The sequence below is a fragment of the Emydura macquarii genome, unplaced genomic scaffold (assembly GCF_026122565.2).
Source record: "Emydura macquarii macquarii isolate MOO-44397 ecotype Brisbane River unplaced genomic scaffold, CSIRO-AGI_Emac_v2 contig_2432, whole genome shotgun sequence".
NCBI classification, from domain to species: Eukaryota; Metazoa; Chordata; order Testudines; family Chelidae; genus Emydura; species Emydura macquarii.
The window spans coordinates 3,801,401-3,807,400 of NW_027132569.1; positions in this window are offsets into that span (position 1 = coordinate 3,801,401).

Consider the following 6,000-nt stretch of genomic DNA (forward strand, 5'->3'; position numbering starts at 1 on the left):
CATTTACAGTAGTTTAAACCTGCAAGTGATCCATGCCCCCTGCTGCAGAGAAGTGGAAGGATGATTGGAAATTTATAGTGAGTTATTCTGAGAGGGAGTGCAGTCTAGTAAATAGGTTATAGGGTCTGTGAGTCAGGAGATCTGAGTGCTAATCCTGGTTTTGTCACTAACTTGCGGTGTTACCTTAGGCAAGTCACTTCACCTTCCTGGGCCTCTGTTCCCTTCCACCTTTTGTCAGTCTTGGCCACTTAGATTGTAAGCTCTCGGGAACAGGGACTGTATCAGTATGTGTTTGTGCAAGGTCCCTAAGCTGCTATTGTTTCACAAACTAATAATAATACTACATTGTGAAGAAAAAGATTTCTTTTGACAGATGCTTCTCCCAGTTTTGTAATTATTTTTACTTTCTGGTTAATTATTTTGATCGGAAATGCACATCAGTCTTACTTATACTGCTTGCTTCTTTCTCAGATTGAAAACATTCTTGAAAGTACTTCAATTTTTCAGTCAATCAGTGTTGAATGTAGTTAAATATTTGACAAACGCTTGACGTTTTTAATCAAATCTGTAGACTGTGTGATAGATGTAGCTGAGATTTGAAGCACTATGTGATCAAATATCACTGGAGATTGTCTCAATATTTAACACTGCTTCTGTCTTTAGTAGTAGAATTTCTTATTTATATTGCAGTAGAGCTTAGATTCCCCAACTCGGTGTGGGTCTGATTGTGCGAGGCACTGGACAAACATATGGTAAATTACAGTCCTTGCCTCAGAGGGCTTCCAGTCTAACAGGTGTGCACAAGAAACAAGCAGGCATGGGGAAGGAGGATGGAGTAACAGTAATAATAGGGAGTTCTTTTGTATAGACTAGTTGCATACACAATATGCAGCTAATCAGTAGCAGTAATCACATCTCATTACCTAACAACACCCAGTTCAGCCATCCTTACTTAAAGCAAGTAATACTTTTCTCCACTAGTAGTCCCAAAGAAATCTTACAGCTCTTTACAGATATGTGATTTCGTTGCTGCTGAAAGTATACATTTCTTTCTGCCATCCATTTTACTCTTTTCAAAATATTAGTTGATAAGCAGTAATTGCTGGTGACAACATACCATAAGAAGGATAAGCTACCTGCCAGAAGTTATGTTGTCTTACTGCTATAATAATTAGTTGACTGAAGTCAATGGTTAGTGGAATTAATTCACATGAGTAAGTGCTACTCAACATGAGTAACAGCTGGAGAATCATTATGTATGGTTTTGAAAATGCATTTCTGCGTTTGTACTTATCCTTTCCCTCTCTTGCAGTTATTATTCCATTATTATGAAATGTCACTTTGCCTGTAAAACATTTTGCCCTGCTGTCATGTTTTATTTTCTACATTTCTTAAAGAAGATACCATTCATGGCTTAAAACAACTGTCCATGCCACAGAAGGCTTTTTAAGGCTACAGAGTTAGTTATAATGTAAGGACTATCCAAAATGTCTTAACTCTGACAAACACATTTTAAAGATACAACACTGACACGGAACAAAAAACAGGTTGAGTAGCAAAGATTCTAATTCTTTATTAAAATGCTGCACTTTAACATGTGACCCTCACAGTGTTGCTATTACAAGGACTTTAAATAATAAATGTGTGTTGACGTCTTTTGCTGAACTGTTTGTCACTAGATGGTAAAGTTAAAGGTTGAGGCACATATACTTTAGATTGCATCTTCCTATGTTGTAACATGAATGAGGAGACTCACTGTTTCCAAAAGATCCTGTTTGGCACCTGATGTATTTCTCTTATCCTATTACCCATTGCTTCAGCTTCAGCTACCTTTCGCCCATGCTACCCATTTTTCATTTCTTTCCATCTGCCATGCTTACATGTGCCATGCCTGAAATGAATCTAGAAGTTGCCTCACAAACCTCAAAGTACCTTTCTGCTTCTAAATTATTTTGTCCCCAAAAAGTGACTCATTTTTTTTATTAATAACATACTGTTGCCATCTGAATCCCAATTTTCCCATATACACTTTGTTAAATACACCACACTTTCTGTTTGCATTTGTCCTCTATACCTGGGCCTGCCCTTTGTAAAGAGAGCCATAGTTTAGTTATCTGAGCACAGACTTGTCAAAGAGAACTCCAATGTTCTGAACAGGCTCAGACACAGAGGCCCAGATACACAAAGATACTTAGGTGCCTAAGTCCCAGTTTTTGGCTCCACTGCGATCCACACAACTCCTGTTCAGCAGCCATCTAACCCAGGGGGCGCCTAAACTCACTCAGCACCTACATTTCCACTGCAAAAGTTCCCAAGGCGCCTAAGTTTGCCTCTGGGCATGTGCACTGCTGCCTCACTTTAGAAATCCAGACACCCATTTCAGCCTAAGCGCCAGCACAATCTACAAACTAAGGGAAGACAGGCATCTGTCCACCTATTTTCCCTGCGGGGCCTGATTTGGATCAAACCCCGTTCAAAATCCAGGAGGAGGAGGAGGCCATTGAACTTCCCCAAAATAATTCCTTGGGCAGATCTTTTAGAAAACATCCAATCCTGATTTTAAAATTGTCAGTGATAGAGACTCTGCCGTGACCCTTGGTAAATAGTTCCAATGGATAACAGTTAAAAATGTACGCTTTATTTCCAGTCTGAATTTGTCTAGCTTTAACTTCCAGACGTTGTATTGTGTTATACCTTTCTCTGCTAGATTGAAGAGCCCACTATTAAATATTCATCCCCCATGTAGGTACTTATAGACTGTAATCAAGTGTAAGGCGTTGGGCCATCCCTCCCTGCCCGTCTGGAGGCCATGCCCTCTTGCTACTGTGCTACTTGTTCCTGTGCGTACTGTTTCTTGAAGGGGGAATTAGCTTGGGGGGGAGGGGAGGTGTTCTGGCCCCTCCTGCAGGCAACAAATGTTCTGTAGCCCCAGGTCCTCAGGCAGGGCGGGGCAGTCAAGCAGTCTATGGCTCAGATAAGGGGGGTGAGCTCCAGCAGAATCTAGGGGCTTGCATGCAAAGGGGTCATGCACCACCCATGCTTCACATGCCGGGGTGAGGCTGCCACCCCAGGGGTGGGGTGAGAAGGGGAGATGGGGACACGGGCCCTCTCGACTCCACTGCTTCCCATCCCAGGGTCCTAACAGTGGTGGAGGGTTCTGCCACTGGGTCAGCGGGGCTCCAGAGGAAACTCACTGATCTGGCTGCAGGCCACAACTGGACAATTCTCTGGTTCTCCTTCCTACCCCCCTTCCCTGGAGTATCTGGGCCTCAGGGTCACCATCAGTCTCCCCGGGGTAAACTGCAAGGGGTAGCCCCAACAGGCCCTCAGCATCACAGGCAGCTTCTCTGCAGTGCAGGGGTCAGGCTTGAGCCACAGCACCAGGAGGGAGAGACATCCTTCTCTTCTGGCAGCTCCCACCCCTCTGAGCTAGAGGCCCACCTTTTATACTTCCTGTCCTGCCCCTCTGCTTCAGCGGGTCTGGCCATGGTGACCTGGCTCCGCCCATCAGGGCATTGGGCCATCTCTCCCTGTCTGTATCTGAGGGAGGCCACACCCCCTCACTACATCAGGTCACCTCCTAACCTTCTCTTTGTTAAGCTAAATAGATTGACCTCCTTGGGTCTATCACTCTATGGCATGTTTCCTAATCCTTTAATCATTCTTGTGGCTCTTCTCTGACCTCGTTTATTTTTCAGCATCCTTCTTGAATTGTTAGCACCAGAACTGGACACAATATTCCAGCCGTGGTCGCACCAGTGCCAAATACAAAGGTAAAATAATCTCTCTACCCCTACTTGAAATTCCCCTGTTTATGCCTCCCAGGATCACATTAACCTTTTTGGCCACAGCCTTACACTGAGAGCTTATGTTCAGCTGATTATCCACCACGATCCACAAATTTTTTTTCAGCTTCCCAGGATAGAGTCCCTCATCCTGTGAGTATGGCATACATTCTGTGTTCCTATATGTATACCCAAGTCACATGGTATGAATTCTGTTTTCTGATTGGTCGGAAAGCAGAAGCAGTGCCTGAAGAAATCTTGGGGTATTGGGTCTGTCAGGAAAAGGGTAAGAAGCACTGAACGCAGAGAGATAGCAATAGATAAGCAGACCTAGGATATTTTAAGATACCCAGTTGCAGCTTCTGTTGCCCACATTCTTCTCTGACTGGTGCTTGCAGCAGACAAACAATCTAGCTGCAGGAGCAGATATTTGTTATTGTGCCATTCTAAAGAGAGTTATATAGAGTAACTCTTCTTGGGTGCTGGTCCCCATACTGCAGACCCCATGCTCCATATTTTGGGCCTGGAAAAATATTTCTCCAATCAAGAGACATTGCTATTGCTTGAGCATCTTTCTCTCCCTCTTCCTTCACACTGCTCCTACTGGGAGATCAGTCAGTTGTTTGTCTGAAAATCACTGACATTCACAAAGAAAATTCAATTCACTTATGATTTTTAAATGGACTTCAGGCATCTTACAAGCTTCTTTTTCCATACTTCCTTATTCTTCACAAGGAAGCTTTTACCATCCATGTCATATTTCACCCGCTATCTTGTGTAGTTCCGACTTCATGTTGTACACACATATTGGGCCAGAATCACCACTGCTCTACTCCATTTTTATGCCAGTGTAACTTCAATGGATTAACGCTGTGTAAAAGTCCACTAACCCATTGGTGAATCAGGCCCATTGTGTACAGCTCTTAATTTTCCTTGACTAGTTTCCAAGTGTCCTGCTGATCCATTTCTTCATTCACATGCGTTAAGCAGCTTTTAGTGTTATACCTATTTTCTCTGCTATAAGTAGCTTTGTGCTGCTGATTACAAGCAAAACAAGGAGAGAACTGCGCAATCAGAGTTCTAAATAATAGAAACCGGAACCTCCTGGGGAAGTCCCAAAAATGGGTGTGATATAGGAAATACATGCTGGGCCTCATTCTTTCTCTCACTAGGCTTTCACTAAGCTAACTACACTTCAGTGGAGTCAATCCTAATTAATGCCAATGTATATGAGAGTGAAATCAGTCCCCTTGTAATTATGCTAGATTCTCCAGGGAATGCCTCTAAATATAGTTTTCCCTCAAATTTTTCCTATCAAGGTTTATCTAGGTTGTTTACCTTAGTGCTTTATCAGTCATCAACACATCTCACTTGCTGTCCTTTGATAAGTACATTTGTATGAACCTTCAAGCTTTTATTGTGACAAAAAGGTATTTATTGTTTCCTAAAGGCAGCAGCTCTGTGGCACATACTCTCCTCTTGAAATCTTTTCTCCATTATCTCATAACCAGTGTCATGCTGGGTAGATTGGGGGAGGAGGGAGGGAGCATTTGTTATATTGTTTGACATCAATATGTCAAAATCATAATAATCCATGTGGGATATGCCATGTCAGGTACTGTTAGAAAGGTTGTAACATGCTAAGTAAGATGACAATACTTATGTTCATGTGTAGTATGTGAAATGGAAGTTATAGATATATTTGAGATATCTGTATTTCAAATTGTGCTGCCTGGGCAACACCCCAGATAGAATGGCGGCAGGACGATAGCCTGCTTAATGTCCCATTAAGACAGTCACACATGCAACGGGCCCAGGAAGAAACTAAAGGCATACCTGAAGAGTTACTAGGATTGGTCCATGTGACTCTGGACTCCATTTTAGTTCTTGTAACATTCCACAAGGCCGCATGGCCAGGGACAGAGGGTATATAAGATCAAACCACAGGAACCATTTTGCCTTTGTTCCTGTCCAGTTACTGACATATACCTGCCTCTGGATCAATTCACTTGCAACTGAACCGAAGGACTAAGGCCCATCCAGGTGTTGGATGTATACCAGAGGAACTGTACAAGCCTGCAACTCCACATTTCTTATAGAAACCTGATGTATATGGACTTTCAATCATTTGTATGTATCTGATTTGCTTTGACCCTTTAACATTTCTTTTATGGTTTATTTCTTTCCTTTTACAATAAACATTTAGTTTTAGTTA